The following is a 14,432-nucleotide window of genomic DNA, read 5'->3' as shown; positions in this document are numbered from 1 at the left end:
GGAGATAATGACCTGCTGGCTTAGGCCTGCTCCTGGGTGGCAGAGGGCGGACCCAATCCCTAGGTGCAGCCCCTGGTGGGGCTCAGAGCATGGCCGATTGGGGAGTTGGGGCGCTGCCCCTGTCATGCACAGAGCAGGGCGGATCGGGAGGTTGCGATGCCACCCCTAGTCACTCTCAGGGTACAGCCTATTGGGGGGTTGGGGCACCGCCCCCTGTCACACTCAAGGCAGGGTCGATAGGGAAGTTGCGGTGCCACCCCCTGTCACGCACAGAGCAGGGCCGATCAGGGGGTTGGGGCGCTGCCACTGTCACACTCAGGGCAGGGCTGATGGGGAGATTATGGCTCTACCCCGTCACACACAGAGCAGGGCCTGTGGGTGGGTGGGTGGGGGAGTTGGGGTGCTGCACCCTGTCACACACAGAGCAGGGCCGATCAGGGGGTTGGGGTGCCGCCACTGTCACACTCAGGGCAGGGCCGATCAGGGGCTGAGGGTGCTGCACCCTGTCACACACAGAGCCGCAGGGCTATCAGGGGGTTGGGGAGCTCCCCCCTATCAGGCACAGAGCAGGGCTGATCAGGGGTTTGGGGTGCCTTCCCCTGTCACGAACAGAGCAGGGCGGATAGGGAGGTTATGGCCCCCCCCCGTCACACACAGAGCTGCAGGGCAATCAGGGGGCTTGGGCGCTGTCCCCTGTCACGCTGATCCCAGTGCTGGGAGGCCTTGTGGCTCCGCTGATCCCGGTGCTGGGAGACATATTACCCTTTTACTATATAGAATAGAGGCCTGGTGCACAGGTGGGGCTGGCTGGTTTGCCCTGAAGGGTGTCCTGGATCAGGGTGGGGGTCCCCACTGGGGTGCCTGGCCAGTCTGGCTGAGGGGCTGAGGGCCGTTTTCAGGCTGGCGGGTGACTGAAGCTCCCAACCGCTCCTTTTTTTCTTTTCTTTTCTTTTATTCTGGGCCAGCTTTAGCTCTGAGGCCTCGGCTGCTGAAAGCAGGTTTCTGGCCTTTTTTTTTACCTTCTGTATTTGATACAATGTTGCGGTCTGGCTGGCTGAAGCCCGGCTGACTAAAGTCGGTTTCTGGGGTTTTGTTTAGCTTCTATATTTGCAACATAGTTGCTTAGAGTTGCAGCTGAGAGGCTGGCAAGTCAGGTGGGGAACGTTGAAGTCTGCCGTCACTGGAGCAAGCAAGCCTCCCTGTTCCGCTTCAGTGCATGGCTGCCAGCTGCCATCTTGGCTGGCAGTTAATTTGCATATTGCCCTGATTAGCCAATGGGAAGGGTAGCGGATGTACGGCTAATTACCATGTTTCTCTTTTATTAGATAGGATAATATCTTATAGAACACACATTTTGGATTTAAAAAAAAAAGTTATTGAGGGTAGTTTGTATAAATCCTAGATTTGTTATTAAGAAACCTAAGATGAACTCTTACAACAATTGACACTGATTTTCAAGCTTTACCAGTCAATTGGACTCTTTAAGACTTTGCTTATTAATAAGTCCCTATTACCTACTTAAGGCTGCTAGATTTCTTATCAATGACTTGTATTGTATGGCTCTAAATTTCTAAGGGATTAAAAGCTATTTTCCATTGCTGATGTCAGCTATATTTCAGAGTGATTTTATAATCAGTGTAAGGACATTTAATTTTAAACAAGTGACCAATGAATTAAACTGACCAATTTTAATTACATTCATTGGTTAATTTGAAAGAAAACCATATTATTTACTACTCATTATTAAAGTTACTCAGGAGTCATGTTGGTGTCAAAAATGAGAATACATAACCTAAAATACTGGCCAATTCTTTTTTCTCCTAATTTTTGAGAAATGTGAAGCACATATAGGAGAGCTCTTTTTCAAGCTTAGTCACAATGCCAAGCACCAAGGAAAATACAGGGGTTTCAGGAAATGTTATAAAAAAACAACTTCGAATGAAACGTCGTTATTCAAGGTACTGCTCTGGTATAAAAATAACAAGCACAGGTTTTGCTGTAGGACAGACCTGTGCCTAAAACCTCTTTATATTACTTGCTATATTTCTGAGCATCAGACTCTTCATCTGTGACTCAGGGGTAATAGTATCTGCCTTAGTCCACTAGAATGAAAGCTCTATCTGACCTATAGTAAGTGCTCAATAAAAAATTGCTGAACTTTTTGAATAAAGAAAGGTAGCCATTCAGCTTCCAGTCTTCAATTTTCACCTAGTTTTATTAAAAAGTCACTATAAAGTCAAGGAAAGATTGAAGAAGGGCCACTGGTTTACTATTCGTTTCTCAATTCTGACCATTTTCACCTCTTTGTCTTCCAAAAGGGTATTTTAAAGTAATAGTATCTTTGTATATTGAGTAAAAAATAGTTCCATGATACAGAAAATAAGTAAAAGGTATATGAGCAAGCCATGCTCATGATGCTTCCCCTGTGTATGTTCATGTCATTTGTTATGTTGCCATGCCCATCCACATCTATGCAAGGATCTGAAGACTCGGGTCTATCTATAAAGACAGTATCACCAAACATTCTTACTTTTTCTGTTTTTCAATGTGTTGCGGTTTCTTTTTTTATTGACACCTAGGTGTATGATTATTCTGAAAACAACCTTTCCCCATATTGTAGAAGAGAAAACTGTGAACATGCTAGAATAGACCACCGATCAGGCTACACCTTTAATGTAAATTAGCACGTAATGGATTGACATATTGCACATTTCACTGGAAACCTGTCACACAAATATTACCCTAGAGTTGGTAGACCTCCACAATTTGAAAGTTGGGTCTCAGAAAGACAAATGCCTCATTGGCAATTGATTCTAGCATCAAGTGCAGTTCCCCTTACTGACCACTTGGTGGCAGTGACAACTAAGTGCCAACCCAAGATCCCAAGTGTGATCCCTAATTTCTCTTTGGACATTAAAATTTTAGGACCTAGAAGAGGTGTTTGGTCAATCCCAAGAGTTAGGATAAACTTTGATAATTGAAAAAAGAGGCTATAGTAAAATTTTTAATGTTTCTTACTCTAGTTTATGAGATTAGGGCAGGTCCATAGTTAGGTGACACCTGAAAAAGTGAATAATGAAAATGTCCTCAGTGTCCTTCAAACATCTTTACCGCCACTCCACATCATTCACACACTTTCTGGGCAATATCCCAGAACTAGTTATCACTCTGAACTTCTCCACCTCTGAGTCCGAAACTCTGCTCTCAGACCACAAACACCTACTAGTATTGTCCCTTTATCTTTGCTATTGCAAAGGTTATGTTCTCTCCCATACTTACTCCCTCCTTGGGTTTCTTTCTCCTCAATTTTTTTATTTTGAGGGTTTTTTAAATCGAAAAAAAGTTAAAAATAATATGATTAACACCTCATTTCTTTCACCTAAGAAAACTAATAATAATTCTTTATTGTTGAAAATGCACTTAAATTTTTCTCGTTGTCTCCAAATGTCTTATTGTATTTTCTCCCAGTCCTATATCGAATGAAGCTTCATGTATGGCATTTGTCTGTGTCATGTTTACCTCTTTTAATCTGGAACAATCCACTGACTTCTTTTATTAATTTTCAGATTACTGACTTTTTAAAGAATCTTACAGAATACTATACATTTTGGTTTCATCTACTCTTCAGTTTTAAAATGTTATAAAGTGAATTAGGAACATGTGGCCAATGTCCCTTTTATTAGAGAAGGACGTTTTAGACAGCTGTGCTCTTAGGGATACATGTCAGTCATACTTCAAAGAGATTTTAGTTAATACACAGGACAGAGGTATCCTTTCCATATATATAGTCAAGGAAAGACCCTCACTTATTTCAGTGGAGAAGTAATTATTCTTCTTTTAAAAAAGATTAGGTAAAATTCCCATTAAGTAATTTCTGAAGCACAATAGCTAGATTTGAAAAAAAATATCTTACAGATTTAAAGCATGTTGTTTTTAGTTTATATTTTCAACAGACACTACACATGAGCATATTTGGAATAAAACGACCTGTCAGCACGTGCTAATTATTATTTCTGCCAATAATAACAAATAGGGTGATAAAGAGGTATTTTGAAAATTTATTCATTTTTTTCAACACAATATTATCTTTTTTTGTCAGTAAAATTAACTGTCTTGTGGGTAGGGGGCAGGGAGTAATACAGACACAGGCATCATTCCAAATCAATTCTCCTTTCATTTTAACAGACTGACTTGTATTGAATCAGGTAATACCATTTGTTTGATTTTACTGCACTAGGTGTTGAAAAAGATAAAGAGAATATAGCAGGTATGGTTCCTGCCTTGAAGTTATTTTCTAACTGTATAAATAATGGAAACACACTGATATATATTTTTCCATTTTTCACTTTTGCAATATATATATTAACTTTAGGGGATATTCAATTTTATTTTAAATGTGTCATTATCCAAGGCCTTAAGTCAATCATCTTTCAGCATCTTGTGCAAAAGATGGTAGGTGCTCAATAAATGCCTTTTGTGCAAATGAACTAGCATTTGTTCTGTGCATATTGCTATTTTCAAATTACTGTCACACATGCTCTGGGTGAATTTCATCTGCATTGAAATTTGGAAGAAGCTCTTGACAGATGACAGTGCGGGGCCCTGCAGGGTGAGAAGAAAAGCGGTGCCAGCCTGGTGGAGAATATTGTGACCTTCATGCTGCCCTTGAAAGACAGCGGGAGCTTGTGGCTCACACAGCCTCCACAGCACATCCGCATGGGGCGGTAGGACCCAGGATGTACACGGGGAGAAAACAATAGCTACATTAGCATTCAGAGCCATCCACAGCAGAGTGCTGTCTCCTCCAGTGTTGTCTGCAGATGGGAATCTGGAGATCTTTAGAGGGCTTTTATGATAATTCTAACGCCACTTATATGCTCATCCTTCTCTACAGCATTGCTCATGAAGTAACTACCTAACCCATTAGGTTGTTGTTAGAGGATGCAAAAAATTAAGATTACCCAATTTCTTTGTTTACATGGAAGTCTCATCCAATAGAATACATTTACATATATTTAAGTAAAATGTATTTCTTCTGGCACTAAACAGTTTCAGATCAGTCCCTTCACCTCTCTGAAATTTAGTTTCTTCATAAGTAGAGCAGGAATACAAATATCTACTGTGTTTGCCTCTCAGAGTTGCTAAAAGATCAAATGAGAGAATGAATGTATGTGAAAGTGCTACGACAAGTATTATTACTACTGTGACTCCATCCCCATACATATATGACTCACACGCATGTATGGAGAGTGGTCATTGAGTGTCCACATTCAGAGATCTTACCATTGTGACAGCACAGATGGACTTAGAGGGTATTATGCTAAGTAAAATAAGTCAGACACAGAAAGAAAAATATCATATGATTTCACTTCCATGTGGAATCGAAAGGGCAAAATAAATGAACAAGCAAAATAGAAACAGACTCAGAGACACAGAGAACAGACTAATGGGTGCTGGAGAGGAGGGGTTTTGAGGGGCTGGATGAAAAAAGTGAAGCGATTAAGAAGTGCACATTGGTAGTTACAAAATAGTCATGGGGATGTGAGATACAGCATAGGGAATATAGTCAACAATGTAATAACTATGTATGGTGCCAAGTAGGTACTAACATATTGAAGGAACAATTTGTAAAGTATATGATTGTCTAACCACTATGCTGTACACCTGAGAGACTAATACAACATAATATTGAATGTAAACTGTAACTAAAAAAATAATAAAAAAGAGTGTCCACGTGCAAGCATAGATTGCTGTGGAGAATTGAGGTGAGCAGAAAAGAGTGGCACCAGAGCCCTGTTTCTCTGAGTCTCAGTTTACATACCTGGTGAAGCAAAAGGTGGCTGAGACCACTTTCAACTCTTTCTATGATTCTACCTCTATTTAGGGCTCTGTTTGGGAGTGAGTTCAGAAACAAGGTGGTGGTGTCTATGATTCTATTCAACCAAAAAGGCCAAATTCAAATGGACATTTAGTCTGAAACTCTGTCTTTATTGGTACATGTTAAGTCACGATTGGAGTTTTAAAAATCAAAATTGTCCTTGGAATACTGCTGATTGTATTTCTCTCATGAACTCAGGGATGGGTAATGGCAGTAGGAAAGATAAAATGCTTTCTCTTTAATAAGGAATCTTCTAGATGTATAACCTAATTTATGAACTTTCACAGTATGAAGAAAGCTGCTGGCCAGGGCAGAGGGGTGTCAGCTCTGCCCAATAAATGGGGCTAGTGGGTCCTTGTACACTTGGAACAAAAAGTCTTAAGAATGGCTTTTGAGACTTTAATTTGCTCATAAATATCTAGTTACAGTTCAAACTTGTCTCAGGGTCACATTGCAAAAACATATTTAACTGGACCTCGATACCGTAACATGATATGGGAATGTCTAAGGGCTTACCAGTGGGATTTTTATTACCATAATATCATCCATTTTATATTTTAATTTAGTCTCTAGGAAGAGTAGATTCTCACCATACTTTGATATGTGTGTGTGTGTGTGGGGGGGGGAGGGGGCGGGGGGGGGGGAGGGGACAGGATTGTAATATTTCATTGAAAAAATGATTAAAATATCATGGGTGCTTATTTTTACAACAGAGGAATAGTCAACCCAGAGAATTTGTGAAATATTCACCTTTGTAATGAGAATTCTAAAATTTAGAAGAATTTAAAAATACCATTATTTTTATGTCAAGCAAAGAGAGCCTAAGGCTTTCTTACAAAGGGCGGGGATGCCCTAATGCACTCTCAAAGGGTGTCCTGGCCTACTCACCTCTTATTCTGTTAGGAGGAACCCTAGAAAAAAGAGTAGAACCCAAGACAGCATCAGCAATTTGGAATAACATCAAGAAATGGTCACATTGGTTGGGGTGACCTAAAAAATTATGGGAATAGCCTTCCAGTGGGCATTGTTTTGATACCTTTGATGGATTAAGTGAAGATTTCTTATAAATGTTTGTGCCCAGTAATTTCACCTTGATTGATATGGCAGCAATAAGATTTTAAAATTCTTAGCCTATAGTAGATTTCATCTCCATACATTTGCTTTGGGTCCTTTAAAATATCTTTTATGTCTCTACTTAATTTTTAGACATACAGAATACAAATATTGTAACTTTAAGTGTGCTTGTTGGCTAATTCAAACATCTGTGTCAATCTGGTTTGGCTTTAAATTGTTTGATTATTCTTCTCTGTATGTGTTATATATTCAAAAACATATTCCACTACTTCTTTGCATGCTGGTAATTTTTTATTGAATGTCATAAATTGTGGATTTACCTTGTTGAATGTTGGATATTCATGATTTCTATAAATATTCTCGAGCTTTGTTCTAGGACATGATTTATTTCAGCTCTGTGAGTTTGGAATAGAGCAGCCTTTAATGTATCTCTATTTTGCCCCACTAGTGAGGAAAAACCCTTCTGAGTACTGTGTCCAATATCCTCTGATTTATGAGTTCTTCCATTCTGGCTGATGGAAAAAGGAAGTATTCTTGGCCCCATGTAATCTCTGAGGATTATTCCTTTGATTCCTTTTCCCAACCTTGAATGGTTTCCTCACAACTGTAGACTGGTCAGTACTCCTCTGAAGATTTAAAAAGGACCCTCTACAGAGCTTCACAGCTGTCTGTCTGTGCTGCTTTCCAGTTCTCTGCAAAGGCTAGCCACCTTGGCCTCCCTGGCCCCCTAGCTCCGTCTCCTTGACCCAGGGATTCTGCCAGGATCCACCTGCACCCGGCACCCTGTCCTGCACACTCTCTCCTGGAAGTAAGCTGGAACAGTCAGACCTGGCTTGTTTCCTGTCTCTTTGCGATTATTGTTCTTCATTTTCTGATGTCCAATGTCTTGGAAACTACTGTTTCCTATTTCCAGTGTTTTAGTTGTTTCAGGGGTGATGGTAAATTTAGTCCCTGTTACTACATCTTAGTCAGAGGTTGAAGTCCTTGCTACTATTAAACACTACATCTAAAGCAGATTTATTTTCAGTTAAAAGGTTTTAAAAAATCATCATCAACATTCTTTCAAGGTTCATATCTTTAAAACATAATACAACTACTTTCCCATTTCTATTTAAAATACAAAAAATAAGTACGAATAACCATGATTATGTAATTTCAGATTATTCTTATATAAATGTCAATCTGAAGGACATTAATTTATTTTTATTTGGCTAAGTACAAGAAAATTATGCATATCACAGCCCCAACATTTTAAAATGTTACATTCAAATGGTACTTCCAAACCCAATGGATACAATGAGGGAGCAGGTCAGAGGTTTGAAACCAGTGTCTCTGGTCCTTGTGCCTTGACTATAGCCGTCACCACAGCAATACAGCTTTCATTTATCTTGAAGAGATAAGCTGTAATTTGGTTTTGGATGCCTGCTTCCATCACAAGTAAAAATTAGAGCTGTCATAATCTTCTTCAAGGCTGTTAGATTATAAACTATTACAAACATGCACAGTGGCTGGTTACGGAGAAAGAGCCACCATAGGAATGAAAGGGCTAAGGAAATGGACAGGCGGTCAGAAGACAACCCTAGCAGAAGGATAAAGACCCAGAGGAGGAAAAAGAAATCTCAAATGTTAACTGTGGAGAACGGAGGAGTCTCCCTGTGGCCCCCAATAGTCTGCTGGTCACGCAGCCTGCTGTGGTCAGGTAGGGCTATGCTGAAGTTTTGTGCCATCTATGTTTTCTATTCTAGATATGCAGGCAGTTTCACCAGTATAACCCATAATAGTAAAATCTGTGGTTTTAAATTTAATAATATAAATTAATTATTTATGGCAGAGATTATTAATATCAATCACAATGTCGTCAAGTTATTTTTACTAATGAATTCTTGAGATCGGAAACATCTATAACAGAAATCATTAGGCCAAACAAGTTCTATAAAAACACTAGAGTATATAAACCATTGAGCAGAGTTGGGTACATTTGGAAAGCTCATATATGCTAAGAGCACACAATTTTTATATTTACAGAATGAATGTTTTATAGATGAATCAGCTACAGGGAAGCACATTGTAAAAAGCTCCATATTGATAAAATTATCTTTTCATATTTTTTTCAGAAAGTGTCTTGAGTTTAAACATCATCATAATAGAAATCATATTCTCAAGGATACCCACTCCTATAAGTGGGAGTGGGTATTCTTACTAAGTATTAAGGCAGATTTTCTAGTATCCTAAAAAACAACAACAAGCACATTACACATTTTTAGATATTACTTTGGTTAATTTTTGTATGTTGACAAATTCTGCATATTGTTTTATGAGAGAAACTGTTGTATCTCATTTTAGTCAGCAGACATTGATTAAACATATAGAAAACACCAAGCACTCCCTGTGCTACAGAGGGAGTGTGTAGGCATGGAAACTCTGAGTGCAGGCTGACCTGAAATGGTCTTAGCTCCACTAATGATGGTCTTAGCTCCGCTAATGAGCCATTTATACACTGGGAGAAGAGTTAGGTTGGAGTGAGGTGTGTGCTGTGCTATATGTGTTCTTGAGAGGTTACTGCAACTTTTATGAAAAGTTTGAAGATAAATCAATGGCTAACATAGTATAGCGAAGCCAGATAGGATCTGTTTAAAATTGGAATTGTTATCTTGGCTAGTTTAAAGAAGCAGAATATTAATTCTCGTGACTTTCAAAAAGTATACTACTGTAAAATACTAAATGAATATATGATAGATACCTTATAGAGTCTAAATAATAATTTGTGAATATAGTTACTAGAATCTGGAACTGCCAGGTAATTAAAATGCCAAAGAGTTCAGGTAGAAACAATTAATTTCTTTAAAACATATATTCTCCATGTTATTTGAGAAAAGTCACTTAATAACTAAAATTTAATCTTTGGCCTAATTACAGACTCAACCATACACAGAGTTATTTTAATTATTTCTTACAATAAACACATCTTTTTTTCAGGTGATTTATTTTTTGTTTTATTATTTTATTATTTTTAAAAATTTATTGTCTAAAGTTTTACATATATCTTCTTTTTCCCCGATTGACCCCCCCCCCCCCCAGCCATTCCCACCCCAGGCAAGCCCACACCACCCCAGTGTCTGTGTCCATTGGTTATGCTAATACGCATGCATACCAGTTCCAGTGCCAAGATCGTAAAGCCCAATGGCAAGAAGCCAGACGAGTTCGAGTCCGGCATCTCCCAGGCTTTGCTGGAGCTGGAGATGAACTCGGATCTCAAGGCCCAGCTGCGGGAGCTGAACATCACCGCGGCCAAGGAAATTGAAGTTGGTGGTGGTCGGAAAGCTATTATCATCTTCGTCCCAGTTCCTCAACTCAAGTCTTTCCAGAAAATCCAGGTGCGGCTGGTACGCGTGCTGTAGAAAAAGTTCAGTGGGAAGCACGTGGTGTTCATCGCTCAGAGGAGGATTCTGGCCAAGCCAACTCGAAAAAGTCGAACAAAGAATAAGCAGAAGCGTCCCAGGAGCCGCACGCTGACCTCTGTCCTTTGGTTGCTTTCTAATGCCCCCTTACCATTTGTCTCTGGATCTATTCTTGTTCATCAAATCATGTTGATCATTACATCCCACATATGATTGAGATCATGTGATATATATTTTTTAAATTAATAAATCTTTATTGTTCAGATTATTACAGAAGATCCTCTTTTTTCCCCCCATAGCTCCCTCCACCTGGTTCCCACCCCACCCCATGCCCTTACCCCCTGCCACTGTCCTCATCCATAGGTGTAAGAGTTTTGTCCAGTCTCTTCCCGCACCCCCCACACCTCCCTTCCCCCAAGAATTGTCAGTCCACTCCCTTTCTATGACCCTGCTTCTATTATATTCACCAGTTTATTCTGACTTAATTTTTAGGTTCACTTGTTGATAGATATTTATTTGTTGTCACTTTGTTGTTCATAATTTTTATCTTTACCTTTTTCTTCTTCTTCCTCTTCTTAAAGAATATCCTTCAGCATTTCATATAATCCTGATTTGGTGGTGATGAACTCCTTTAGCGTTTTCTTGTCTGTGAAGCTCTTTATCTGACCTTCAATTCTACATGATAGCTTTGCTGGGTAGAGTAATCTTGGTTGTAGGTTCTTGTTATTCATCACTCCGAATATTTCTTGCCACTCCCTTCTGGCCTGCAAAGTTTCTGTTGAGAAATCAGCTGACAGTCGTATGGGTACACCCTTGTAGGTAACTAACTGTTTTTCTCTTGATGCTTTTAAGATTCTCTCTTTGTCTTTAGCCCTTGACATTTTAATTATGATGTGTCTTGGTGTGGTCCTCTTTGGATTCCTCTTATTTGGGGTTCTCTTCGGTTCCTGGATTTGTAAGTCTATTTCTTTCATCAGGTAGGGGAAGTTTTCTGTCATGATTTCTTCTAATAGGCTTTCAGTATCTTGCTCTCTCTCTTCTTCTGGCACCCTGATAATTCAGATGTTGGTACATTTGAAGTTGTCCCAGAGGCTCCTTACACTATCTTCATATTTTTGGATTCTTTTTTCATTTTGCTTTTCCGGATGGGTGTTTTTTGCTTCTTTGTATTTCAAATCTTTGACTTGATTCTTGGGATCCTCTAGTCTGCTGTTGGATCTCTGTATATTATTTTTAATTTCAGTCAGTGTATGTTTAATTTCTGACTGGTCCTTTTCCATTTTTTTGGCATTCTCATTAAGATCCTTGAATGGCTCACTAAGTTCCTCAGAAGTTTGTAGAAGATTCTTGAGTAATCTTATAACTGTGGTTCTGAACTCTATGTCCTCCATTAGTTTGCTTTCCTCCATTTCTTTCATTTGTGACACGTTTCTTTGTCTTCGCATTTTTGGCTGACTGTGAGGACCTGCTGTGTCTACAGTGGAAGAACTGCTGTGCTGTTCTTCCCTTTTGGGGTAGGACTTGCTTCAGTGGGGCTTTGGTGCTCACTGAGTCTGCTTCTTGAGTGTGTCCTTTATGGATGTGAGGAGTTGAAATCTGGTATCTGACCAGGGGTACCCTGGCTCCTGGATCTCCAAGTCAACCACTGTGTGAGTCCACCCAGCAGGAGCTATAGCAATATCAGCAGATTTCTCCTCTTTGTTTGGGGTTTGGAAGTTTTGGAGCTCTCTGACCCAGCTGCAGTTTTTTGGTTAGGCTGCAAAAATGCAGGTGATTCCTTTGTGCCTCTGCGCACAGCTTGGTTGGGGATGTAAATTGAGTGGGGCGGGGTCTCAGAGAATCACCAGGGTGGAGCAAACAGCAATGGCTGTCGTCAGCCTCTCCTCGCATCACCGCGACTCCGCGTCTCTGCGTTCAGAGTCCCTCTGTGTCCCCGAGTCCCCCGCCCCCACAGCAACAATGATCCCTGCCAGCAGCTCTGTGAGAAAGCCACCCTCGCTTTCCAACCCGCTGTAAGACAGTCCAGTTTCTCCCCGTAGGAGTCTGGGACCCCAGAGTCTCGCTTTAAATGAGTTCAGTGCATTCGAGAGCTTGTATCCCCTTCCGATTGAAAAAAACCATGCACCCAGGTGCAGCTGCCTCGCATGTGCCTTTGTACCTCTGTTCTTGGCGCCTCTGCACTTCCTACCCGGTCTCAATGCGCTTTTTTCTTTCCTTCCAGTTGTAGAACTTCCACTTGGCCAGCTTTCCCATGGTTCTGGATGATAGCTGCTTAGTCTTATAGTTGTAGTTTTAATGTTGTTGTGGGGGGTAGCACGTACAAGTTTATACCTTATGTCGCCATCTTGGTTCTCTATGAGATCATGTGATATTTATCTTTCTCCAACTGGCTTATTTCGCTTAGCATAATGCTCTCCAGTTCCATCCATGGTGTTGCAAATGGTAAAAGTTCCTTCTTTTTTATAGCAGCATAGTATTCCATTGTATAGATGTACCACAGTTTTTTAATCCACTCATCTGCTGGTGGGCACCTAGGTTGTTTTTAAATCTTAGCTATTGTAAACTGTGCTGCTATGAACATGGGGGTGCATATATCCTTTCTGACTGGTGTTTCTGGTTTCAACACTTATCTTTAGAACCTTTGAAATGTATCAACATCAGCTACCTTAAGTTATTGTAGGTGTTAGATTCCAACTAGAGTTTTAAATGTAATCCTAAATTTAATTTTAAATTTAATCCTAATACTTCTCATTGGCTAATAAATGGATTTTCCTACCAAAGCTCTGATTATTTCTGAATTCTCAAATGAGATATGAAGTTCTTAAGATCACAATAGACACAACTAAAGAATTTTTGTTTTGGATACAAATTTATGCAGTCCATTCTGTGTTCATTGGAAAGAGCATTGTCTACATGACAGTGTAGTCCAGTGTCTACATGACATCAGCAACCAGATAAAAGTAAAACATTCAATGATTAGTATTAATAGCATAGTTCCGCAGATCTCAGAGAGCACCAACTTCTGTTCTTAAGGGGCCTGCAGTTAAATAAACTGTGAGTTGGTGTAAATCACTGCTCCTCCAACACTGGAGTTCTGGTCTCTTTTCTCTGCTTCTGAATTTATTATAACTGTGGTGATAGAAATTAAGTGAGATCTTTTCTGAAGGAAAAAATCTGCAAATATCATGGAAAACTGAACAATGAGAAACGTGGAGTGATGATCTGTTCATGAGCAATAATTGACTGGAGTAGCAGGTGATGCACTTGTGGAGAGGTTAGGGAGTAAGGCATTGGGCTAGATTTTGAAAATCCTATCTTTGACTATAGTAACGAAGAGAAGGCAAAGCAGTCTCAACTTGCAGCAAGAAACTATGCTCATGTGGTGCAGAAGCTTGGGTTCCCTGTCAGATTCCTCGAATTGTAAGTTAAGAACATGATTGGAAGCCATGAATTGAGATTTCCCATCGGGCTCGGTGCTAACCCATCTGCAGTTTAGTAGTGATGAGCCTGAACTGTTTCCTGACTCTATTGACAGACTGGCAATACCATGAACTGTGTTGCCCATTTCTTTATCTGGAAAAGTGGTGTTGACAGGCACCAAAGAACGCTCTGAGAGCTATGAAGCACTTGAAAACATCTATTCTATTCTAAAGGGTTTAAAAAACAACAACTTCTGACTGTATCATTCAACATTTTACAATGCAAAGGTTTGAGTATGTGCTTAAGCTGGGGAGGAGAGACCTCTTGAGATTAGGAAGCCCTTGAGGAGGCTCTGAGAGCAAATGGAAAGACAGGGAAAGTGAGGCAGAGGCAGAAGAATGTCATGCGCATGGAGGGCTTGGTCCTCTCTCTTCAGAGGAAGCTCTGGACAAATTTATCAGAGGAGCTGCCCTGGATAATAGATTCCAATAGCATTCTCTTTGTTTCTCAGAAAAATAATTTATTTTTCTATATGCTTTATTTAAAAGCATGTAGCAAACATCACTTATTTGCATTTTAAAGCACACGTTATTAATTTCCAGCTTGCCTGTTTTGTGAGCTAGTAACCTATTCCACCCAAAGATACAGATTTTATTACATAT

This window comes from Myotis yumanensis, unplaced genomic scaffold, assembly GCF_028538775.1.
Source record: "Myotis yumanensis isolate MYYU_CA2020_CCGP unplaced genomic scaffold, mMyoYum1.0.hap1 SCAF_6, whole genome shotgun sequence".
Classification (NCBI taxonomy): domain Eukaryota; kingdom Metazoa; phylum Chordata; class Mammalia; order Chiroptera; family Vespertilionidae; genus Myotis; species Myotis yumanensis.
Note: the sequence above shows the minus strand (reverse complement) of the source record.